General features: G+C 39.7%; 1 long non-coding RNA gene across 1 annotated transcript; it reads right to left on the bottom strand.

Moving 5' to 3' along the window:
* On the bottom strand, nt 1–26,462 carry LOC142160378 (uncharacterized). The gene is made up of 3 exons (XR_012693190.1): nt 26,388–26,462; nt 8,119–8,330; nt 1–2,067 (listed from the first exon to the last, which is right to left on the bottom strand). It is a non-coding gene; the product is annotated as an uncharacterized LOC142160378 (long non-coding RNA).
* Between the last annotated feature and the right edge of the window lie 1,366 nt (nt 26,463–27,828).

Genomic DNA, 27,828 nt, shown 5'->3' with positions numbered 1-27,828 from the left:
TATTCTCTAGGATTGTTTTTCTTTATCTGCTATGCCCCTGGCAGAATTCACAAGACATATAGGCCATTTTATATGTACTTACTGCTCTTACATTACTGATTGAGTGGGAAGCATGGGAATTGGGGAACAGTTGTCTCCATCAAAAAACATATAGTTGTTTGTGTTTAATGTTGTCCCAAACGCCATATGCTGCTAGGTCCCATGTTCTGTGTATCTATATATACTCGTATCATGTAAAGTGAAACTTGTTTAGTCACTAACCACAAACACTTTATTTGCTTGGTTGTGCTTAGCACAGAGGGAAACATATGCTATCATCATCATCATCATCATCAACATTTATTTATATAGCGCCAGCAAATTCCGTAGCGCTTTACAATTGGGAACAAACATTAATAAGACAATACTGGGTAATACATACAGACAGAGAGGTAAGAGAACCCTGCTCGAAAGCTTACAATCTATAGGACAATGGGAGTTAGAAACACAAGGGCATGTGCTACATCATATTGCACAATGGACCAGCCAGACTGCAAAGGTAAAAGTACTGAGTGGGCTGTGTGTGTTGCAATGTTGGTCAGAAGGTTGTTGTCTTGCGTTAGCAGTGTAGAGGATGGCAATAGGGTAATCTAGGGAAATTAAGATGATGGTTGAGGAATATCATAACCTTGTCTGAAGAGGTGGGTTTTCAGTGAACGCTTGAAGGTTTGAAGACTAGAGGAAAGTCTGCTAGACATATGCTAGACATTATTTGTGTAGAAACATAAAGCATTAGAGCTTAGAGCATTTTTTGCTCCTATAAACCTTTTTTGGCAATATTCTTCCCGCTACTCACTCCCATGTGTTGACATTCAAATGCATATGCAGGAAAACAGGTGGGTGGGGGCAAATGAGAGTTTCAAGGAAGAAGATATGCAGGGCTTGTAAATTTTCAATTATTTACTTTGAAACCTTAATGTTTCTGCTGTCCAAAGTGTACATTTCCCCAAAAAAAATCTTGATTAGAAAAGATAAAAATCCATTTAACTAACACATGCAAAATCTAAGCAATTTGAGCAATATTTGTAAAGGAACTTTCTGCAAAACAAATCTGAACAATCACCCCCCCCCCCCAAACACATTGATCTTCTCTTACAATATTAGCTATAATTATAGGCAGCAATGATTATAGCAAACTATAATCATTAAAGGCTATATTTGTATATACGTCCTTTCTCTGAATATACATGTTGCATTCATTGATTTATTTGTCCAGCATCTGTATATGAATTGATAAAACAAGTCAGCAGTGGGAAGTCATGTGACGAGACAAGTGATGGCGCTCTCTAAAGTAGGCATAGCAAACAGGGCATGACAATTGTAGTTCTCTCCGTCTCTTTCCCTGGGTTTCAACACCTGCCTCCTTATGGCGTAATCTCATATGCAGGACTAAGTCAGAAGTCATGCGGAAGGAAAGTTTGCATTTAGCACACCAGATTTGTGCTGTAGAACCAAGGGTTGTGAAAGTTGATGGGAGTACCTGTGGTGAATGTAGCGTTTCGGATTTCTGCCACACTTCTGGAAGGGGTAGGATTGCCAGAGAATTAGGTAATGTCAAGTATTCATGTGGAGTTAGAAAGTCACTATGGGTATGGGCCACTTTCAACCCTGTGACATTTCTTGGATTACATGAAGGAGCAGTGACTCTGAAACTCTTACTAGATTTGAATACCGTATTAATTTTATTCCCGAGTCTGCCAGGCACAGGTGAGAAGGCACTGCCCAATAAGGCTATGCCCCTGTGACCTGCATTATGGAGGGTCTTTGTTCTATAAACCTCTGTAAATGCACTTCGCTTCTGCTCATGCAGTTCAGCTTTCACCTTTCTCCACACTGTACCTTTGCAATCTGATGTCATTGCCATTAACAATTCTTCTTGCCTACTTTTTTCATCCAGAATGTTGGTTTTCTCATGTAGTACTGTTTTCTCGTCATCTGATTGTTCAGCTGTCTCTTGCTCCACATCCCTTGCTAGACTGTGAAAGTTAGTGCCATGCTTTCGTCGTTTCACTGGTGCTCCATCACTCTCTGTAGAGCAAAGGCAATAGGGGTAAGTTAGGAGAGAAAGCAAAGGATATATAAGGGAGATTTAGGAGAGAAATCTCACGGGGCCTTTTGGAGCACTGGGCAAGGAAAACAAAGAATTTAGGTATCAACCATTTGTAGGTAACATACTGCCCATCATCAAGTATACCAAAACAAAAAGACTATTGGATAAGTTGTACCTGACCTTATTCAGTCTTCAAATAAGTGATCATTTTGAGATTATCATTTTATTGTACAGTCCTCCCAATATCCAAAACTCGATCTTCCTAAAACAAAACTAATAGTGTTCCCACCCTCTAAGGGCTGTCCCTTTTCTGATCTTTCTTTGACATCTGCAATCACGGCATGTTTGGGTGTCAAGTTGACTCTGCCTTGTCCTTTACATTCTGAGGGTGTCATCAATGACATATCCACTATATTACGGACTTGTATTAGATCTCATCCCTTCTCAATAGCAAGAGAGATCAAATATAGCAGCTCTAAATTTTTCAATGAGAGGTGCTGCATTAGATCTGTGCTATTATGAAGAGAGCCAATCACTGCCAATGGTGATTGGCAGAGGTCTTGCTTTATGTGAGTGCCAGGGCAAAGCTAAATGGAATATATAGTGGAGTAAAAAAAGTACCCCACCCATTTATAATGGATTCCATTGTCTTATAATCTTTATTGAAACCAGAATTAAAACTAAGTACATATTGCGAGTTGGATTTTTTGCGAGCGTTTTTTTAAACCCCTGTCTACTTTATCAACCCTCATCTTTTATCATATCCCTTCTCCTTATACCTTCCCATAACAAAGTGAGATTTCTATTGGTAGTCTCTATAAAGGGTACTATTCTTTTTGACCCTGAAAAGATGCATTTTGGGATAAACTTGAGCCATTTTATGCATTCAAGTAAGTGCCCATATCCACCTCCTTAAAGTGGATGTCAAAAGTTAAACCACAGGAAAGCGATTTAACAGAAAGATCTAAAAACACAATTTATGTATAATTAACTATATGTCTAAAAGCTTATTCAAGTAATTAATAAATCTTTCCAAATCTGTCATGGTACCGGTCCAAATAAAGATAAGGGGCCTGGTTCATTAAGGAACGTAAATGCCAATAAGTGCAGTGTTTTGTGTTAAACCGCACTGCGCATGACCAGAAATGGGCCAGTGAACTCAAGAACATTCAATTCATTTCTGAATGAGTGATAGTGATAATGGTCACACATGTATGTATACTCATGTGTTTTCAATCAAGAGCAACTGTAAAAATTCATTTTATGTACAGTAGTCATTAATATTATCCTGATAAATGTATTTCACGGAGAGGAAAAAAAATCCTTTTTTAATTGTTTTTTCATTAATGTCTAAATTATTAACAGGTGACATTAATTAAATATTTTTTATTTTTCTGTGCATTCTATTGCGAATTTATGATCCACATAGGTATTGGACATATCATGCAGCACCTTCTGTAGCCCCCGATTTCAAAAGCACACGTATCTAGAGATCCATGCCTTGATGTATTCGGGAGTACGCAAAGCCTAAATACGTGTGCATAATACTAAATGCCAGTTGCGCTCAAAATGTGTGCCTTAATGAATCAGACCCCATGTATCTAAGTAAAGCCAAAAACAGAAACTAACATTCTGTATTGTCTGATGACTTCTTTCAATATATAGTACCTGTAGCAGCAGTTATCATCACAGTTGGGTGAAAGGAATACCGGGCATTCAATTTAAAAGAATTAAGAGGATTTGCACAAATGAGAAAGAAGAGTCTAATGAAATGAAAGAACAATTCCTAAGTAAAGGTTATGCCCCAGAAATAGTTCATAAATCCTTGGGAAAAGTAAAGAAAATTGATAGAGAAACTATGCTGATACCCAAAACAATGAAAGAATAATTTGGCTTTTTGTGTTTGAAGAAAACATTGGAAAATTGTTACCAAAGATCTCAGATTGTGTAACGTCCTTCCAATACAACCTAAGATTGTATATAAAAGAGCTTTAAATTTGAAGAATCATTTGGTGCTCAGTGGTTCCCTGTATTCAGAGCCGTAACTAGGGAGGTTAGGCATGTGAAACGCAAACTTGCGTTCCAAATGCCGAACTTCCTGTCAGTGGAACGCACATGCATTCCACTGTGGGAAAGTAAAGGTAAGAAAATCTCTACCATACGCCAAAGCTATTGCTCGCTCCTGAGCCGTTTTAACTGCCCTGATTGTTTGAATATGCTTTTTGTTTACACGCTGACATCTCCTACCCTTCCCTGACTGGGCAATTAGGGTGATTTATCGATGCAGATAAAAACCTTTAAACAACTTGAAATAAGCATTTAATCTTTGTATCGGTGATGAATGCTTGTGTCTGAGCAAACACACCAGTAGGACTGTAACCTCTCTTCCAGACTGATGGGATTGCTAGACAGACTGCAGGTGCCGAATTAAAGCAGGGCAAGGGGGCTGATTACTGGGTAGAGTCGTCCACTGGGTCATTTATACAAATGCTTTGACTATGGGGGGGTTTAGGTAACAGTTAACTGATTTTTGCAAAATAGGAGTAAAAAAGGGATATTCTTTTACAATTACAAAATTTAAAATACAATATATTTGGTATTAAGGGCTCTATTAGACGTATTTGCTCTTTATTATATGCTGGGCATATGGGCTATATTACCTGCTATGTATAAAGCTGTATTATATACAGGGGATGGTTCTGTATTATATACCAATACATTGCAGGAGAATAACATGCCAATCTCTCTCTCTTCTCTCTCTCTCTTCTCTCTCTTCCCTCTCACTCTCTCCCTCTCTCCTTCCCCCCCAAATGGAAAATATTTCTGTAAAGCAAAGATGTATTCAAATATAAGTGAACAATAAATAATGGAGTATGCAATTTTGGAGTCTGCAGACATGTAACAGAATTATTTCAGTAAAGTGCTAGCCACACCCCCACATTAGGTTGGCCACACCCACTTGGAAAATGTCACTCCCACTTAGAGGGAGGGGGAAGCCGATGCCCTGTCTCGCCCAGGGCACTAAAATGTCTAGTTATAGCACTGCCTGTATTAAATATTAAAATGAAGAAATCACACACAGACCGGGGATATCAACATCTTCATTGTGATTGAGAAACTCTCTTTCCAAACTCCAAGCGGAAGGGGGACTTGCAGCACTCCAGTAGGGGATAATTTATATGGTTTTAAAGAATTTCACGTTGTAAGTGCAAAAGCTGTTTTTAAATTTGTATTCAACAAAAATAGGATAATACACAAGGATTGCCATCCTTTTTCTCTCTCCTGTTTCCTGGGCATGTGTCCATTTAAATAGCTATGTGCAGAATTGTTTGTGGGAATTAGAGATGGTCACTGACCCCCGTGTTTTGGTTTTGGATTCGGTTTTGGATCTGGATTACCGTCGTGTTTTGGTTTTGGTTTTGGTTTTGCAAAACTGCCATTGCGTGTTTTGGTTTTGGTTTTGGTTTTGTTTGGTTTTGTTTTGCTATTTTTTTGGAAAATCCATGTTTTTGGGCCTAAATTAGCCCAATTTAGTGCTCCAACTGTTTTAGAGACAAGTAATCTAATTGTTGAGGTAATAAATCATCCAAAAAACAGTTTAATTCTTCGTTGGTAGGCCTATTCTACACACAAAACAGATTGTCTTCCTCTCCATCTATGCATATTGGCAATGCAGCCATCGTCTTTGAATGTATATTACACCCTACACTTATAGTTAAATATGTAAAGAAATGGAGAAAGACAGTTTGGTTTCTGTCTCTCTAGGCCCCCCTCCACTTGTATAAAATACAAAAAAATCCAGCCGTTATAGACTGTACAATATTATTGACATGGAGAAAGCCAGTTTGGTTTCTGTCTCTCTAGGCCCCCCTCCACTTGTATAAAATACTAATAAATTCAGCCGTTATATACTGTACAATATAAATTGAAATGGACAAAGGCAGTTTGGTATCTGTCTGCATCAGATCCTCTCTCCACTAGGAGTAAAATAGAAAACTATTCAGCCGTTATATAATCTAGAATATAAATAGAAATTGAGAAAGGCAATTTGGTATCTGTCTGCATCATAATCATCAACATCATCATTAGCGCCCTCGTCGCCTACACAAATCTCCCCCTCATCCTCTTCTAATTCCAAAGTGGCATCCTCAATTTGGGTATCACCGGCTACACTCGGGCTATTAAGGCACACATCAGCAGAATGCTCACGATTAGACATCCCACTGTTGGATGGACTCTCCACAGGGATTGTTGTCATTTGTGAATCAGAGCAAATATTCTCCTGTAATGCCTCACTGTTATCTTGCAGCTCGGCTTTGACGCGTAACAGTAGTTGTGCACCAATTGTAGGCTGGGTAACTTTTTGGGATCTGCCACTAATAGCCAAAGGTGAAGGCCTCATTCTCTCTTTGCCACTGCGTGTGTAGAATGGCATGCTTGCAATTTTTTTTTTATCGTCACTTAACTTTTGCTCAGTTACACTTCTTTTTCGCTTCAATACAGTAAATTTTTTTTTGGTTTTTGTTTTTAGCACTAATTTGAAAACACTCTGTTGTTTGACATCGCCTTGGCCAGATGACGTACTGGGAACACTAACATCAGGACTGGTGACAGAACCTGGTTGCTCATTCAGATCATATGTGGACTGCTTTGAATCCATTCTGAGCGCAAACCACTGGGGAGTGCTAAAAATTATTTAGTAGATACTGCTGACAGATATGACTTTTGACAGCCAGAAATATTAATGCACAATTAGGGAGGACACCCCAAAAGCACTGAGGAGTGCTAAAAATTATTTAGTAGATACTGCTGACAGATATGACTTTTGACAGCCAGAATTATTAATGCACAATTAGGGAGGACACCCCAAAAGCACTGAGGAGTGCTAAAAATTATTTAGTAGATACTGCTGACAGATATGACTTTTGACAGCCAGAAATATTTATGCACAATTATGGGGGACACCCCAAAAGCGCTGGGGAGTGCCAAATATGAAGAAAAAATAATAAACCTCTATCCTCCTCTCTGCACTAGCGATTTTGGTTAGAGCAATTGCAAGAACAATATTGTATTCTCTGTCCCTGCTCTAATTAGCCTATGACTACACCCTGCTCTCTCCCTCTGTCAAATGGCGATGGATTGCTGTGGAGGCGTGTATTTATAAAGTTGAAGTATCGCGAGAACCGAGCCCCGAGATCCGACGACGTCACAATGACGTTCGGCCTCGATTTGGATTCGGAATGGGCGGGAGAGTACCGAGCTGCTCAGCTCGGTACTCGGATACCCAAAGTTCGGGTGGGTTCGGTTCTCGGAGAACCGGACCCGCCCATCTCTAGTGGGAATCAATCAGCAATGAAAAGATATATTATACTATACATACTATAAAAGCAAAAAAGAAGAACCTACTGGTGAGAGGCTAAAGTTAGCGTGGATACAAACTGGGAGGAATAACAGCACAAATATATTGAAAGAAAACATCAGACAATCTGATGAAGAAAAATAATAATAGTTTCTGTTTTTACTATAAGAAATACAAACCACCAAATCAGTGAAAATTAAAAGTGGTCTGGTGCTTGTGGTTAATGAGGTAATATATAAGTAATTATTTCATTCTTAGATAAAGTGCCTTCCTGTAACAGATGACCTAGTGCGAACCGCATGGGGGAGGCTCACCATACAGAAAAATTACAGTGCATGCAAACTTTTCTCTGATTGGATTAGAACAGAGATGTATGGTACTTTGGAGAAGAGGATGTAAAGGAGACACGGTGGCTACGTCAGTTGGTTCAGTAAGATCCATTGAGGAAGACACTACCAGTAGCGAAACACATTTGGTTGCTATATCTACACAGCAGCCTTCCACACCTATTTCACACAGCGATCGACAGCTATGAATAGCAAAGTTCTACTTTTTCCCAGTTTTCTAGATTGACTAGGTGAATACTGTGTTTGTAGCGAACACATTCTTTTCCAGCAACAGATCAGTGCATAAATAAACCAGTTACCGTATCAACCATTAATTAACCTACCATAGTTAACTTCTCTGAGCTCTTGTAAGCTTAGCATTCTGGTTATCTCTCCATCATACCAAACCAACAATTGTTCTCCCTTCTGAACAAGGTGTGAAGCCCTGAGGGGAGTCATTTCTCTCTGCATAGTCTTCTAGCCTCTTCTCAGCAGGACCAGATGAGGTCTTAACCATCTGTAGCCACCTTACATCAGGACCATTCGTTGTGTCCACCTGGAAGATATGACAAAATCCAATTGAGGAGACATTATATATATATATATATATTATATATATTATAGCAGCACAGTATAGCAGCACAGTGCAGATGCATCCTCCCCTGACCCGTCCTCTACTCCTCCTCCTCTTCCCCATTGGCCGGGATATAAGAAACTCAGGTGCGTGGGTCAGAGAGATACTATTTCAAAAGCTTTAATAAACAATTCAGTTTGGGGAATGAATAATGGGCTGCAAATTACCTTGTTCAATGCAGCTTAACAGTGGGGAGTATTCTCAGGCAAAATGGAAATAGAAGAACTTGAATCTACAATCTCATTCACCTTCTAGCAGTCCCTGTTATCACATTTATTGCCGCTCAGTGGGCAACTGCAAAACACCAAGGGCCAGTTTTCAGAAGCTTTAAAACCTTTAGATTTACTAAAGACCAAATTGCCAGTTAAAAGGCTGAAAAACAAAGCTTAACAAACCACCACTTTACAAACTGTCATCCCAATTTCTAACATGATCAAAATACAAACAGCCAGATTTACTAAGCTGCTGTTTGACAAACCACCAGGAAAATCTCAAACAAAACAGCCAAAACAAAAGCGATAGAGGTAAATGTATGAAACGGGGCATTCAGCAGTGGTTACAATCCACTGCACATCATCATCAATTCCCAGCGGTTTAGTGCTTCAAACTGCTGTTTGTACTATAGGGCAGTTTGAAGGTTCAATGTAAAACCGCTGGTGATATTTGGCAGCTTAAGATCACCTAAATTGCCTTTGATTTAGTCAAAAATGCCACAAAACCACCATAAAAATGACAGATTATTGATTATATGCTGTCAAAGCTATCTTGCCATTCATAACATAACTACTGACCTCTGAATTATTGTGACAATCATTATTTAATGAGGTCAAACTTATAATTATAATTAACTTAGGGGGGCAATTTTTATTTTTCATTATATTAAGAGGCAACAATATTTAATTGTTAACGGGGGCAATAATTATTTATTATGGGGACAACACTTATTATATGGCACTACAAGTGCCAGTGTGCACTTCTGATATACTTGTAGTGCCACACAAGCTGATACTTGTAGTGCCACATTTGTGCAATATAAATAGTGTGTTCCCCATCATAAATAATTGTTGCCCCCTAATATAATTATATATTCATATTGCACTCATACTATAATAATACAATATTATTTCCCCCTTAATGAACAAATGGAAAATTGTATAAATTAATTTTGTCCCCATAATCATTAAATAATGATTGGCACAATAATTCATAACTCAATGGTGCCCCCTCGTATGTCATTAATGGCAAGATAGCCTCTCACGACCACCTCTTTTGTTTTGGCTGTTTTGCAGGCGATTTTGCAGGTGTTTGTATTAGAGATGTTCACTGACCCCCGTGTTTTGGTTTTGATTTAGGATCTGGATTAGCTTCGGGTTTTAGGTTTGGTTTTGCCAAAACCGCCCTTGCGTGTTTTGGTTTTGGTTTTGTTTAGCTATTTTTTTCAAAATTTCATTTTTTGGGGTAAAATCACATAATTTATGTATTATTTTGTAGCTACATTATTATTAACCTCACTAACACTAAATAATTCCAGTGATTTCCATTAAATTTTTACCATCTCACGGCTCACAATATGCTTTTCATTAGGGATGTGCACCGGCCACTTTTGGTGTCTCGTGTTTTGTGTTTTGGATTCGGATTTGCTTGAGGTTTTGGGTTCGGATTTGTTTTGCAAAACACCTGACGAAAGGTTTTGGTTCGGATTTAAGGTTTTGGATTCGGATTTATTTTGAAAAAAACATAAAAAACCAGTTTTGTGGGTTTTTTTTCACTCCTACGCTATTATTAACCTCAATAACATTCAATAACAATCATTTCCACTAATTTCCAGTCTATTCTGAACACCTCACAATATTGTTTTTAGGCCAAAAGGTTGCACCGAGGTAGCTTGAGCACATAATGCCAAAAAAAGAGGTACAAGATGGAATTGTTCTGGGCCCTCCCTCCCACCCCTCGCGAGATTCGACGCGAGACTTGGACGACAGAGCCTCGTTTTCTTTTTTTGCCCGCCGGAAATATCCGAACAGTGCTCGGATCCTGTTCGGATCCGCACTGTTCGGGTGGGCTCGGATTAGCGGAATCCGAGCCCGCTCATCTCTACTTTTCATACACTATCAGCCAAATATTGCAGCGAGCTGGCTAGATGGTAAGCGACAGACCAATGACTCAAACACACGAGAGTTACTAGCACAGATCCCAAAAATGTCTATTTGACCACCTACATACCATAGGTGCATGCCTGCTTTCTACTTTTGGGAAGTGACTCCATTCAAACGGGCAGCACAACATATGTAGGTGTGAAGTTTGAGATGGGAATGTGTGTGTCAGAATAGGAAAAGTATCACTTTAAAGACCTGCCTACATTCATTTATTTTAACTTATCTGGTTTTTTTTTTCAGTGCACAAATGTACAATGTGCATTGTACAAATCTCATTGAGAACAACCAATGCAAACTAAATGTACTATGAGACAGGAGGCATAGGAAAACCTGAGTTCACATTGGTTATCAAATGCATATGCTTCATACAAAAAATATTCTTTTTTCCTGCAATCCATATTATAGCAGATTTTCTCTGAAAGAATGAAGTATACAAAGGCCATCCTGTTTTTTACACTATTGCCTCACAATTAATTATTAGGGTCTCTAACATTTGTATACACTTAGTAGTAAGTTAATGAGACAAATGACGATTCAGACTGTGGTGGTGGGGTAGATAAACAAGTTGGCAGTGGCACAGAGGCCACAGGGGTTGTTGGACAGGGAGGAGATTCAAGATCAAAAGTAGGATGGATTGCTTGGTGAGAGGGCAGAAAAATAAGAAGAGTGTATGAATTTGAAGTTGATAAAGTCAGCATCAGAAAAAAGATTTTCTCCATTGGCACTCGGCAGAACAAGTGCACTATTGCAGGTGGTAAGTCTGTATGGAGTGTTAGGATTGGGGTTTGGATCACCTGAGATGATGTGTGGATGCTGAAGGTGTTTCGTCAAGGGCTGCAGAGAGTGTGTTGTTGTAGACTACAACATTAGGACAGGACAGAGTAAATATGGAAAAGAGGACTGATTCAACAGAGGCAAGAAGAGGAAATGGTCCAGGTATTTTAGATATGACTGACTGTGTGCACAAAGATTTGGGTGGTGATGTGGGAGCCACATGCAAGGTGTGGTAAAAGGAAAGGAGATTGTGATCGGAGTTCAGAAAGGGTGAATTAAAGTAACTGTAGATATTGCATTGAGAAGAGAACAGAGGTTCAGGGAGTGACAGTAGCACTGTGTGTGAGATGAGGTCCACTGGGAGAGAATACAGGAGAAAATGAGCATATGGAGGTTGGAGGCACATGTTCCCGTTGGCTACTTAATGGGAATATTGAAATCCCTTAGGATATTAGTGGGTAGGTCAGTGGAAAAAAGTGGCAAATCCAATCAGAAAAGATGTCCAGGAATAGGGAAACCGGACCTTGGGGAAGATAGATGACTGCAACACTGAGGTGGAGTGGAGAGAAGAGATGTACGATATGAACTATGAAGAACAAGGAGAGGGTGGGATCAGAAAGCATGACACCAGAGTTGCAACCAGGAGACAGTAGGACGCTTACTCCATCCCCTTGGCAGTCACCAGGATGGGAAGTGTGAGAGTGAGCAGCAGAGGAGGGATCCAAGGTTCAGTAAGTGCAAGGAGACTGATGTGAGCAAGTCGTGAGAGAGAAATAGGTCATGAATGGATGAGAGTTTGTTGTAGATGAATCTAACATTCAGGAGTGCACAAGAAAATAGGTGATGGGTAAGAATAGGGATGAAAATCATGTTGGAGTGGTTTGAGGTACTTGGTGGAGGGTCGTTTTGTGGCAGAGGGAGGAGCATGAGCAGCTAATATGGATATAGTTGGGTCCAGTGTTGAGGCAGATGTCACCAGCTGTCAGGAGGAGGAGTTGGGTGAGAAAGAGGACAAGAGCAGGGGACATGTGGAAAAACCAGTTAGAGTAGATTAGGGAGTGATGAGGGAGCAAGGAGTAGACTATTTGAGGCTGTGGTCAGGGGAGGCAAAGAAGGGAAGGGTAAAGCTTAGATGTTAAAGAAAGGGAAAGTAGAGGTAACTAGGTAAAGAGTAAAGGAAAGCTCAGTAAGGAGGGTGAAGAGTGAGGGGAGGGCAAGAGATAATGGCGGGAAGATAGTAGAGGAGTTGAATAAACGTAGAAAACTCAGCGCAGAGAGAAAAGGGGACATATTATAATAGAAGGATGATAAATAAGGAGTTGGATCAAGGCAGCTGACTCAATGGAGAAGTGAAGGAGGGGAGGTGATATAAAAGAAAATAGGGATATAGCTAAGCAGGAGTGGTATGTGGAGGAAGAGAATCGTTAGCGGGTGAAATCTTGAATAGCAATACTAACACGGGGAATGGTGAAAGGAACTTCACGGGGAATGGTCAGAGCAGCAGCTTGGGGGTCGGAGGTGAAAGCATGAAAAAAACAAGGAAGAAATAAATGGATGTGCAGTCAGACAAAACAGACGTGGAGTACAGAGGGGGGAGTAGGGGTTGATTGTGGATGATAGATCCCATTTTTAAGGAGTGGGGAATGAGGTGGAGGGATGGATTGGGACATTCTTGGGGTGCTGGAGAGAGAGAAGGGGAATGTGTGTAGAAAGTAAACGTGACAGGGAAAGAAAGAGGATGATGGAGAGAAGTGAGGTGGGAGTGGGTAGTGGAAATAAATGTGGTAAAACAGTAATAACAACATAAGATAAAAGTGCTTGCAGAGCTGAAGCTAATAGTAGCTATCAGTTAACTAGTCCTTAAGGTAAGAGTCAGATCACAATGCAGGAGATGCATTTGAAAACCAAACTATGTGTAAAATGAGTACTCCCTGTATTCCCATGGACTAATGGGAATTGTCTAATGATTTTGGTCATTGTCATGTAAAAAAGGTGTCATGACTGGGCATATTGTGTTGGGGGCTTCTTTTTCTACAATTTCTTGTCTTGAATTGTTAGTCGATATGCAATATGTTAGCTACAGAAACAGATTTGCCTTTAGGAAAAGTAGATCCATGCCAAGGGGCCCATTAATCCTTTCCTGCCCACCTATAGTAGGCCAAAAAGACAAAAATTTGTCTGATTGGCAGTTGGAAAATGTTCTCCTCCCCACCTCTGGATCCAGTAGTGTGCCCAGGAGTGGTCTCATTTGCCTTCATGGCGCACAATTAAGAACCATGGCAAAGTGAATTACTTACCATGTGTGTCTAGCAGAGTAGGCTCCGGGTGTGATGCATTGCAGACATGCAAAAGAGTATGTTCTGAACATTTTAATCTAGGGGGAGGTGGGTGGTGTCATACTCAGAGGAAGAAGAAATGGGCTTGACAGTTATCAATCAGGCTAGAGCTGGAGCTTTAAAGGCTTGTCTTTCTTGTGGCCAGGGTAATCAATGCTAGACAAGCTGGTGGATCTAATAGACAGTTGAACTGTGTTAGATTAGTGGTATAGATGACCAAGAGATAATTGGACATTTGGTTGCATATTGCTATCTTGACAAGTAAACAGAAATACGTTGTTAACGTTAGCTTGGAGGTATCAATGTCATAAGGGGTGTCATCGTGGGATGCTTTGGGAAGCCATATGCTGCTTCTCACCCAGTTACACAGACAAAATAGAAGAAATGTTAAAGGTCTGTTGGAAGTTACCGCTACACAGCAAACACAAGTGCTGCAAATAGATATGGCATAGGAGGAGACATCTTAGCTAGTTGCAAGCACTGCTGCATCTTCTTATACAGGTCCAGCAGCACAAGTTGGTACTACCCACTCCTGCTTGACAAATAATGACTCTAGTAGATAATGTTGAGGTGTACCTTATGGTGTTTGAATGGGCTGCTATGTATGCAATGCTATGTATGCAAAATGGCCAGAGGAGAGGTGGGCTGAGATTCTAGCTTCACGTTTGTGTGGCAAAGCCCAACAAACTTCCATGGATTTAGATGCTGGTCAAGCTGGCTGATTTAATAAAGAGTTGAACTGTGTTAGATTAGTGCTAGAGGTTTTTAGAGGTTGCTAAGGGATAATTGGACATTTGTTTGAATATTATTGTCATCTTGACAAATAACTAGAAGGCTATATACCAGAAATTCATTGTGAGCATTAACTTGGAGGTATCATTGTCACAGTACTAAAATGCATAGGCGTCACTTGAATGCTCTCTGTATTGTATAGAGGTCACTGAAATGCTCTCTGTATTGTAAATTAGTCACTAGAACAGGCCCTGCATTAAATACTGGTCAAATAGGTCTGCATTGTTTGCTAAAAAATTGGGTTACGGTAATTACTTCTAAAGCAAATCATCGTAAGATCAATTACTTTTTTTTTTTCCATTCAATTCATGGGATCACAGTAAGGATTCATTTTATATGCATATATATATATCTATCTATCTATCTATATATATATATATATATATATATATATATATATATATATATATTAGTTTTCTGTAAATAATTAGGAAACCATTATTTTGATTGATTCATCTTTTCATTGTTCAGTTCAGGCAGCAGTTATTGTTTGTACAATACATGCTGCTATTTTCCCTGTCAAATTGATTTCCTTGCTTTCTCCTGGCTCTTGTCAGGTTGCAGAGAAAGCCAGTTGATGCTGGCAGTACCCTGAGGCTGGTGTGCACATGAGCGAGAGACAAACAGTGACAGCCTGGACAAGAACAATGCAATCAAGGAAACTGCTAAAAGACATGAACTTATCAACAAAGATGCTGTCTAATATGTATTCTTCATATATCTGGAGCAAAGCCTAAATGTATTGTGTACATATGTGCCTATACATCAACAATTGTTGTTGGGTAAACATACTATAAACGGCTGTTTATTGGATGCTTTCTTCACCAAACCTTTTTTTGTATTTACTCTGCTTAAACAAGACCAATTTTTTCAAATTAGCGCTGTGCCGGTTTCACAGTGAATACCTTTTTTATGTCTTAGTATAAATAAATGTAATGTAATAAAACAGCAGGATAAAAAAAATAAATTAATGGGATTGATATGGAACCATTTTTTTAAATTCACAAAAGCTCACATTACATAAGTTGTTACTCCATTATAGGGTCTAATCACAGCTTACATGTAGGATAATATAAGACCGAGACTACACTGGATCAAATAATGTTTGTCCTAGGAGCGATCCATTCTGGACCTCTAAGCTCCTAAAGAATCCCCACACATCCAAATAAATCTAGTGATGCCATAATGACATTAACTATTTTCCTATCAATTGTTGAATGTGGAAGTGCTGGGCAGCTCATACTTTTTGAAACACAGTGCTCATATTGAATGATGTGATTGGAGGTGCAAAACCAAAATCAAGTGGTTACTGCCTACTTCCCTCCTGGAAACTTGAGAGCTCAAGGGAGCATTAAAAAGGAGCCTTGACTCAGTAGCATGCACTCACCACTGTCACTGCCACCTTCCTAAGTGTCTCAGAGACCTGTTCTGACCGCAACAACATAGAAAAGTAGTAGGTGTTAACCTTAGCCTCAAACATACATTATCTGTTATTTCGACTGTAGATGTTGCATGGCATTGTAAAGCTTGTGCATGGGGATGGAAATGGTATGTGGTGAAGTTAAAGTCTGGCTTTATATCTATGATGTTGTTATTTTGCCGAATACAAACCGCAAAATAATAAACAAAATAAAAAATTGTAATGTGCATTTTCTCCCAGGCCTCTGAGCCTTTAGCTACACTACTGTATTTTACATTTGGCGAACTATCTGGTTTGTTTTCACAAAACTATAATAATGTTGCAGTAATGACATTTGAACACATGGTGGCGATAGATTTACACAGCACAACGCTGTAATATATTACAATGCTCTCTAAGAATACTGATACTAATATTTGTTCAGCGCTATCCTTCTATGAATAGTGAAGCAAGTAAGTCAATCATCATGTGAGTTAAACAAGTTCTGCTCTCACCTTAAAAATATAGTGAATATTTCTTTCATCTGAGCACTTGAGAGTGATTAAGCTAATAGTTCCTTTACTGTGTGTGTCAAGGCACAAGATTCCAATACTGACCCCTCTGGAATATCCTGTGCAGTTTGGCCAGTGGCAAACCACTGGGGAAGATCTTTGCGATTGTGCCAGGGAAATTGTAGAATATCTCTTCTTTCCATTACCAGGTGTCCCACAAGTGAAAGCTGCACTAATCAGTGATTACAAGTTTATACACTACTGTCTTGGAAACCTGTCAGTGCAGGACGGAAGCCTACATTTTATATATAAAATTTGTACACTTTTGTATTTATACATGGAATCCTATTGAAAAATACAGGAAGCATTTTTATTTCATGAGAGCATAAAATTGTACCTTTATACATTGACTATAGTCATTTATGCAAAACAGGGACATATATTTTATACTGTGCTTTTATGCAACAATAATAAGTGGAAGGAGAAAAAGCTGCCATCATTTCCTAATATGCAGAGACAGTCATGGTCTTATCACTTAGCCCAGTGGTTCCCAAACTTTTGCAGTTCACGGCACCCTTAGAGTCTCCAAATTTTTTCAAGGCACCCCTCCAAAATAATTACTGAGCAGTCCTGTTTTAGAAGTAGTTGGGTCAAAAAATTGTAATAAGTATTTAGGTCATGACAAAAATACTTATTTAGTTGTATGCAAAAATGCCCCTCTGCATCCAGGGACACTGCCCCCTCTGCATCCAGACACTCTGCCCCCTCTGCATCCAGGCACTCTGCCCCCTCTGTATGCAGGCACTCTGCCCCCTCTGTCATGCTGTCCCCTCCTCTGCCCTCTGTCACGCTGTCCCCCCTCCTCTGCCCTCTCTCACGCTGCCCCCTCTGCCCTCTGTCACGCTGTCCCCCTCCTCTGCCCTCTGTCACGCTGTCCCCTCCTCTGCCCTCTGTCACGCTGTCCCCTCCTCTGCCCTCTGCCACGCTGTCCCCCTCCTCTGCCCTCTGCCACGCTGTCGCCCTCCTCTACCCCCAGGCACGCTGCCCCCTCTGCAGCCCTCTGTCACACTGCCCCCTCTGCTGCCCGCTGTCCCCCTCCGCTGTCACACTGTCCCCCTCCGCTGTCCACTGTCCCCCTCCGCTTCCACTGTCCCCCTCCGCTGCCACACTGTCCCCCTCCGGTGCCACCTGTCCCCCTCCGCTGCCACATGTCCCCCTCCGCTGCCACACTGTCCCCCTCCGCTGTCACCCTGTCCCCCTCCGCTTCCACACTGTCCCCCTCCGCTTCCACACTGTCCCCCTCCGCTGCCACACTGTCCCCCTCCGGTGCCACACTGTCCCCCTCCGGTGCCACCATCCTTTTCACTCTGCCTCCTCTCTCCCGAAACTGTCACTGAATAAAGACGTCAGTGACAAGCTGCTGTGGGAGAGAAGAGGCTGCTGGGTCCCGGCGCCGCGCTGATTGGTAAGTTTCTGTCTTCTCTTTTTTTTATGTCTGGCTCGCGGCACCCCAGTGACAGCGCCGCGGCACCCCTGGGAGCCGCGGCGCACACTTTGGGAACCGCCGACTTAGCCCCATAACTCCATCATGTAAGCCAATGTTTATTTATTATTTGTCGTAAAGCTTGTGCCTGATCTGAATATCCACAATGGTCCAATCAGAGGAATAAAGGATATATAAATAGGAGACATTTTCCTATGCACACTAACATTTCCCTTGAGAAAGTCTCCATTTGGAGAAGAAACTCGTTGGAACACATCTCCGGAACTGACGACACAGGAACAAGAAGCTGCCAACGGCACATGCGTTCCACACCGCAATATTGAAATCTAGCAGCCAGGATTTCACCCGGGTACCTGGCAGCAATACCAGCACCTCACACAGCAAGTATTGACTTTTTCCAATCCAAGACCAGATGATCATACATTACTGCTCAACATCTTTGTAATTTATTGGACTTTCACAACCACGGTTTTTACATAACCATCAATTAGGACAGTGTTCAAGGACATTATCTCAGCCCAAGTTACATGGTTTGTTTGGTACCTGGATCACTATTTTTATTTCCACATTTCTCAATTATATGCTTATTGGATTATATTTATTGGATTAACAGATTTTATTGTTCGATTTATACTCTATTATTTTATAAGGTGGAATTTTTGCTATATTTTTTTATTGTAGTAATTGTATTGTATTTTATGGTTGATTTTTGTTGTAATCTATTAAATTATTGTCTTATAAATTTTTTATCCATTGTGTCCTCTACGCATATAATTTAGTCATTATACTGCTCCATTGACTAGGATGTAATATAATATTAGATTGATCAATCCATTAACATTGCCAGTTTACATGTTATTATCTGGTATGAGTGCAGGAATTTATTATTTTCTGTTTATATGATTTTTTGCCAAGGAGGCATTCTTTACAAAACACCAGCAGCTCTATCAGACTGGGTGATCTCTAGAATTTAGAGTGCAGTATCCAGTTCTATTTTCTGTTAAAGGCTTTTATTGATAATTACATTAAGTTTATACAAAGAGTCAATATTTGCAGCGTTGACCCTTCTTTTTGAAGACCTCTGCAATTCGCCCTGGCATGCTTTCAATCAACTTCTGGAGCACATACTGACTGATGGCTGCCCATTCCTGCCTAATCAATAATTGGAGTTTGTCAGAATTTGTGGGTGTTTGTTTGTCCACCCGCCTCTTGAGGATTGACCGCAAGTTCTCAATGGGATTAAGGTCTGGGGAGTTTCCTGGCCATGGACCCAAAATTTTGATGTTTTGATCTCCAAGCCACTTAGTTATCACTTTTGCCTTATTGTAATGTGCTCCATTATACTGGAAAAGGCATTGATCGTTACCAAACTGTTCTTGGGTGGTTGGGAGAAGTTGCTCTTGGAGGATGTTTTGGTACCATTCTTTATTCATGGCTGTGTTCTTAGGCAAAATTGTGAGCCCACTCCCTTGGCTGAGAAGCAACTGCACACATGAATGGTCTCAGGATGCTTTACTGTTGGCATGACTGTTGGCAGGACTTATAGTAGCGCTCACCTTTCCTTCTCCGGACAAGCATTTTTCCAGAAGCCCCAAACAATCTTAAAGAGGATTCATCAGAGAAAATGACTTTACCCTAGTCCTCAGCAATTCAATCCCTGTACCTTTTGCAAAATATCAGTTTGTCCCTGATGTTTTTCCTGGTGAGAAGTGGCTTCTTTGCTGGACTTCTTGACACCAGGCCATCCTCCAAAATTCTTCGCCTCCCTGTGCGTGCAGATGCATTCACAACTGCCTGCTGCCATTCCTGAGCAAACTCTGCACTGCTGGTGCCCCGATCCCACAGCTGAATCAACTTAAGGAGACAGTCCTGGCAGTTTCTGGACGTTCTTGGGTGTCCTGAAGCCTTCTTCACAACTATTGAACCTCTCTCCTTGAAGTTCTTGATGTCCGTTAAATGGTTGATATAGGTGCAATCTTACTAGCAGCAATATCCTTTCCTGTGAAGCCCTCTTTGTGCAAAGCAATGATGACTGCACATGTTTTCTTGCAGCTAACTATGGTTAACAGAGGAAGAACAATGATTTCAAGCACCACCCTCCATTTAAATCTTTCAGTCTGTTATTCTAATCCAATCAGCATAATAGACTGATTTCCAGCCTTGTCCTCGTCAACACTCTCACCTGTGTTAACAAGAGAATCACTGACCTGATGTCAGCTGGTCCTTTTATGGCAGGGCTGAAATGAAGTGGAAATGTTGTGTTTGGGATAAAGTTCATTGTCATGGCAAAGAGGGACTTTGAAATGAATTGCAATTCATCTGATCACTCTTCATTATATTCTGGAGTATATGCAAATTGCCATCATAAACACTAAGGCAGCAGACTTTGTTTAAAATAATATTTGTGAATTCTCAAAACTTTTGCCCATGACTGTAATATATGTGCTGGATGTTGGGCTGTATGTGATTTACATGGGGTTACATATGATATAATGAATTAGGTCTGATGTGCATGCAGGCCCGGCGCTCCCATTAGGCAACCTTAGGCAGTTGCCTAGGGCGCCGGGACCTGCAGGGCGCCGCTGACTAGATTTTGTAATCTAGTCAGCTGTGTTTGGGACATAGTACAGCGGCGGAATGGCGCCTACTGTTTCCGTTTTTTTTTTAATGGATGCCCCCATCCGCGCAGCACTCACACATGACCACTGACATCAGTCAGGGATCATGTGATATCAGTGTTCTTCGGCGGCGTCTTCAAGGTCCAGAGAAATGCTGTCCCCACCCCCCGTGTTCTCACACTGTCACTGACAGACAGTGTGAATAAAGTTATTTCCCAGAGTCCCCTCTCCTCCCAGCATGCACCGCTCCCCTCCACCCCCCTCCTCTGTGTTTTTGGAAGCCGAGGAGCGTTTTTGGCAGCCAGTGGAGAGAATAGAAGAAGTGTGAAGAGCCCCCTGCATCTACTGACAAGAGAAAAAAAGTAAGTAAATAGAATATTATTATTTTTTTAAAATTTATTTATTTTTATTTGATTGTCAAAGTGTTCCTGCGGCGCGGAGGGGGGGAGCGATTTTTTTTTGGGGGGGGCGCCGATTTTGAGAAAGTGCCTAGGGCGCCATTGACCCTAGCACCGGCCCTGTGTGCATGGTATTCATAGAATGTATTATGCACTAAATGCATAGCACATTATGCTTTGTACCATAGTAGGCAAGAAAATATCCCCTTTTAGAGTTCAATAAGTGTATCAATTTTTACATAGAAATACTCAATACAAATACAAATACACTCGCACTTTACTGTGTGGTTTGCTTAATGATAAATTCTACCTGGTTACATTTCAAATGGCTCACAAGAGACAGCGAAGTCTACATATGAAGAGACAAAATGCTCAGCTCCCCAGTGATACTGGCTGGCAGTGGTGAGAGGACTCATACTGCTTGTCAGGCCAGTTCAGGTTCCCTTTACACATTCACATCGATTTATGTTTTTGTGTCCCAGGATTCATGTTTTATAATTAGGCAGTCTTACAGTACCATATACTAGCTCTTTATACTTATATGGCCGCACAATTATACCCAAGCTTTGGATCATCATGTAGACTGCTAAACAACAACTGGAGTCAGGGGCAAACACATGATCTAAAGAGGGGGGTTTCCACGCCACATCTCCAGTGGGCGTGACTAGCATGTGTGGGGGCGTGGCTATAAATTTACAACATTTACACACAAAAAAATCTATATATATATGTCTATATATATATATATATATATATATAAATGTGTGTATAAATGTGTATATATATATATATATATATATATATATATATATATAGACATATATATATAGATTTTTTTTGTTTGCAGATTGCTTGTGTGCAGTATCTGGCTTCACCCTGTAACCCAATAACTGTGTGTGTATATATATATATATATATATATATATATATATATATATATATATATATATGTGTGTATAAATGTGTATATATATATATATATATATATATATATACACACACAGTTATTGGGTTACAAGGTGAAGCCAGATACTGCACACAAGCAATCTTGTAAGGTGTTTCACCAAAGACGAGCAAGCTTATATAGTGTTTTAAATCATAGACCAAAGACTCCATTTCTGGAGAGCTGTGTGATATAGATAGATATATATATATATATATATATATATATATATATATATATATATATATATATATATACATATAAAAATATTGTATTATAGGATTAATAAAGTAGAGGATCCTCTACTTTATTAATCCTATAATACAATATTTATATATATATATATTTATATATATATATATATATATATCACACAGCTCTCCAGAAATGGAGTCTTTGGTCTATGATTTAAAACACTATATAAGTTTGCTTGTGGCCAGTATATGAAACTAGAAAGCTATTTTCAGATTATTTAAGATAGCCATATAAACCCTCATCTCGTTCACCAGGGAACACAGCCAGTGAGGTATTGCTGGGAGATATGTGAGGGAAGAGCTGCTGCGGCCGCGCATGCGCAGCAACTCCATTTCGGAGAGGGTGAATTGTACAGCAGCCGCGGCGCTGTCAAACAAGCGTCTGCTGCGGTGCTGTATAGGCAAAATGGATTGCATGTTTAAAGACATGCATTGGCGCACGATCGATCGCGGAGGGGAGGGGTTTCTGGAGGACCAGAAACCCCCCCTGCGTGCGCCCCTGGGAGTGGTATAAAGCACACCAAAATTGGCAGTGAAAATGTGTTCTATTGAGTGACGAATCACGCTTCACTAACTGGCAGTCTGACAGACTAATCTGGGTTTGGTGGATGCCAGGAGAATGCTTCCTACCTGAATACGTACTGCCCCGACCACCATTGGGATGGATTGGATCAGGCCTTATAATCCAGCATCAGTGCCTGATCTTACTAGTGCTCTTGTGGTGGAATGGAGAGAATTTCCCTCAGTCATGTTCCAAAATCTAGTAGTGGCCATGTAGTGTAATATATATATATATATATATATATATATATATATATATATATAAATTTTAAGAGGCAATACTAGGAAAAGCTGTAAGAGTGGAACAATTGCCATGACACTATTATTGGCACCCTTTTGAATGTGAAAAAAAGTTACATTAGATTCAAGTGTGATAAATTAGAGTCACCTGTGATAAATCGTCAGTGCTCGCATGACTTGAATTAACCATTCAATGATGGCTTTAAAGTTTATAAAGACCACTTTTTATTCCATGTTACTTTGTCACAATGGTGAAGACAAGAGGGCTGTCAGTGAGCATCTGAAGTGGTATTATTACCAAACACATGACCGCTAAAGGGTACAAGGACATCTCCAAAGACCTTGGCACCCCATTTTCAACAGTGCGCAATGTTATTAAGAAATTTGCTACTCATTAAACTTTGAAGAATTTCCCTGTACGTGGGGGAAAGAGGAAAATCAATGAGAGCACTGTGGAGAAAACACCATGTGACACATCCAAAGAGCTGAAATCTGAGCTGGAACAATCTGGAGTGATGGTTTCAACCCATACCATACGCCGCACGCTAAGTCAAGAAGGCTATATGTGTGAAGGTGAAAGAGGAACCCACTGCTGAAAAAAGACATAAAAAGGAACGACTGATCTTTGCCAAAATGTACCTAGCCAAACCACAATCTTTCTGAACAAATGTTCTGTGGGCAGACAAAACCAAAATAGAGCTCTTTGGCAATGCAGATAAGCAATTTGTTTATCGGTGACAAAATGAAGCTTTCAAGGAGAAGAATATGCTACCTACTGGTAAACATTGTGGAGGACCCATAATGTTGTGGGGCTGCTTTGCTGCCTCTAGTACTGGAGGCCTTGGTCGCAATGAATTCTGAGATCAGAATCACCAAGGCATTTTGGAGTGAAATGTGCTACCCGGTATAAGAAAACTAGGTTTGGGTCAAAGAACATGGGACCTTCAGCAAGAAGAAGTCCCAAAACACATATGCAGAAGCACAAAAAAGAGTGGTTGAAAAGGAAAAAATGTACTGTTTTAAACTGGCCAACAAAGAGTTCTGATCTCGATCCAAATGAAAATCATTGAAGAGAGCTGAAATCTGCCATTGGGAAAGGAAATGTGCAAACATTCAAGAGCTGCAACAAATTGCAATGGAAGATTAGGAGAAACTACCAGCAGATAGGTGCAAGAAGCTTATAGATACAAGAAATGTATGTTATGAGTGGGCAACCAAATTAAGGAAGGGTGGCTTTAATACTGTCCAGGTCATATTGTACATTTCATCTTTGACATTACCACATGTCATTTGTAAAGGAAAGTTTTTTGAGCTCATACCATTGGACATCCTATTCAAATATTCTAATCAAACTAAGTTAATACATGTCCATTTATATCTGAAGATATTGTACAGGATTACAAAAAAATTCATGGATGCCAATAATGTTGACGATAGAGAGAGAGAGAGAAACATTGAGATATTTTTTTATTTTTTGATGACAGTGCCCCATTAAGTTGAAAAATGTTGTGTAGTGTATTACCATATTAATAATTTCCTATGCCATACAGTTAAGAATCTTAGTTGCTTCCTGCAACCTCAGAGCACTTCCAGGCATTGTTCTACTTTCCAAAGCAACAAACTCAATTATAACTAACTGCGGCAACAGCATCAACATGCACATACATTTTATAGAAGAATGTGCCCTGTCATGTCATCTTGACCTGTTTACTCTCAGTTCTGTTATTCCATTTACCTTGCCATTTAGGTTTCTGTCTAAGTCTGCTTATATAATGATGTGTTCAGCAGGATAGTTATGTACTGATATATCAGTTCTTATGTTAACAAATTATAGGTTAAACAGTGGATGCAAATTGCTATTTTCTTAACTGATAGGTAAGCATAAATGGCTTTAGCTTCATCATGAGGCTGTGAAGTCTTGGATACTGAAAAGTATCAATTCAGATTGAAAAGATAAACAGTTATCCCTTCCAATAACTATTTACTACAATAAGACTTGACAGGTAGCCACCACTACTGTTTTTTTATATTGTGGAGACCAATGTTGCAGGTTGCAAACAATGCTGTAGACAAGTTGATAACTTTAATGTCTTGTTTACAAATAGGTGCTGGGAAAGAAAAATGAGAACTAATGCACTCTTTAGATAACTTTTAGTGATCTATTTTTAACATATTTTCTATGTGCTTTACATTGCGCTTTTATAATATATTGTATTTGTCATGTGCCTTTATACAGGAAAATTAGCTCCGATAGTGTTCTAATATTTTAAACATAACATTTGCATTTTAGAATGCTATAGGGAAACTAGCCCATAAGAAACCATTCATCTGATTTGTAAAGTGCTATACAGGCATAGGTTAGCATCTGAAAGGTGTGAACAAATCCTGAATCTTAATTTGCAACAACCCAGAAGAATGAATAAAAAAGTTTGTAAATCATTGTATTATGAAAATGGAACATATGAACGCAAATACATAAAATGAGTGTACATGGCAACTAAAATACAGTTTAAAAAAAATGCCAGTCTAAAAAACCACAGAGAAAATCACAAACTGCATGAAAATTTAGGAAAATGGTTTCCAAGTGGATTGGTCCCACTTTTCGTTGTAGGTGTATTGTGTTATTTTATAGCAACATTCACTTTTCTTCATTTGTAAACATGTATCTTCACATGTATCTTCACTTATACACTGAGGTAAAAGATCAGGGGCAAGAAAGGAATTGACACAGGGGAAAGTCCACGTATGCCATTCACCAAAAATATCCATACTATGTATATACTTCTCATATAAATAATGCATACAGTACATAGAGAAAATATTATAGGTATGTTCTGCACAGCAGAGGTCTATAAACCACACTTATCTGAAAAGAGGTAACATTGCCAGTGTTTTACAGAGCTAGAAATAACAGTGATTTTCTCAGCTTGTGTGCATGACTCCATTAAAACAAACCAAAAGCATGAAACTATAGGGCACTGCTGATTTTATTGCTGTGTTTATTGCATTACGTTGCATTAAAACAACATTGTGCAGCTTCCCATACCCTTCAAATTTGCACACATTGCAGTCTATGTACCCAAACAAAATTCAAACTGATGTTGGCCCAATGGATCTACTCAACTTCCTAATTTTCCCCAATTTATGTTACTGCCATTATTTTCATACCACGCTGCTTGTAATAAATGTTTATCTGACACTTACAGTTGAATGTGATTAATCAGTAATAAAATATTTGCACACACTACATCATTGTATCCACACTAGTTCTAACTATATTTTGTGTTCAGAAACAGAAAATCTCCACTGCAGAGGTAATAGACACAATTATGGCTGGCAAATAACATAATCATTCACCTGTTCCATACCTAAATCCTACTGTGCCCATTAACATGTAAGTCTTTGTGCTCTAGCAGCGAGGTTAAACCTAAATTACTATGTCTCCCCACCCACATAAGCCAAAATCCCAGAGGGAAAAAGAGCTTACTGTACCTGCTACAGAGTCTTTACAAATGGCAGATTGCGGGAGCTCTGACCTTCATGTGCTTAAGGCATCCAACAGACAAACTGTGACACTGACACAGGACTTAAAAGAAAGACAGAGGGAGGGGGCATAAGAGGCACAGCCAGTCATGAGAAAGAAAGACCTATCAGTGACACAATAAAGGGGGTTACAAATCTAATAGCCCTGGAGGGCCAGACTGGAAGATACAGCTTAATCCTTTTGATCCTGTGTAGTAATAGTTATAGTTGATAAAAGGTTAGATGACCTTCAACAATGCAATTGTTCAACCTAGAGGACTGTGGTCAAGAGTGTAGTGCCCACTATTAACCTCCTAAATACCAGAAGGCTTCAGAATGCAGTGCCATGAGTCACACACAATATAATATCAGAATGCAGTGCCATGAGTCACACACAATATCATAAAGTTTTTCACAAAATCATGATTTTGTGCTTTATTATACAAACAAAAAAATGCTTGTTTTAGAAATTGTTTATTATTTGTGATAATGTTTAGATTAATACTAACACATTTCTTTTACAACAATAAACTGTATACAGAGATTTTTTGATCAACACTTATATCCTTCACACTTTACAAAATATAGTTGGGCTTAGGGGAAATTTAGAAGTGACGATATGGAAAATGTAATGAATGGAATGTGAAGTGGCGGTATGGCATACCACCGTATACCAGCCCACTTCCACCACTACCTATTTTTATACAATATAATAATGTAGTAAAGTTTTATATACACAAGAGTACAAAAAGAAGAGAATAAAGTCTTGACAGTGTTATTAATAAATGTGTAAGTAACATTCTCCAAATAAATGGCAAAATACAGATGAAATTAAATTCTAAATAAAAATGCAGCCACAACTTCATATAATATAGCCACAAAGCTAATGAATTAACTACTATCAGCTGCAGGGCCAGATTAAGGGCCATATGGGCTTGGGGCTGACAATAATAAAGGGCCTGTTGTGAGAAGTTCCGTCCCAACACAGCTGTAGCCAGTGATGTGTGGGTGTGGCCAGATGTGCGTGGGCGTGGCCAACACCATGGAGGGCATAGTTTGCACTTCCCTCCAGCCACCTACATCTCCCTCCTATCCTCCCTTATATAAATAGTGCAACACTAACTGGTTCACACAGCATAAATGTAAAGTGAAGAGTGGAAATACATCCCAGCTGTTCCTCATGCTGGGACAAGTTCTTGGCTAATCAAGATAGTCCCCTAAAAACAGGACTATCCTGATGGAATTGGGACAGTTGAGAGGTAAAGGTATGTTATTTTATTGACCGTTGAAAACAAAAATACAATGGTTGATAATTTTTATTTTTAAAGTGCTTTTGTTTTCATCAATAACTTTTATTGAAGTTTTTGTAAAACAATTGGGGTACAGAAAAAAAGGAGGGTAATCAACAAGG

Source organism: Mixophyes fleayi, chromosome 6 (genome assembly GCF_038048845.1).
Source record: "Mixophyes fleayi isolate aMixFle1 chromosome 6, aMixFle1.hap1, whole genome shotgun sequence".
NCBI lineage: Eukaryota > Metazoa > Chordata > Amphibia > Anura > Limnodynastidae > Mixophyes > Mixophyes fleayi.
This window is presented reverse-complemented; position numbering and strand designations above follow the sequence as displayed.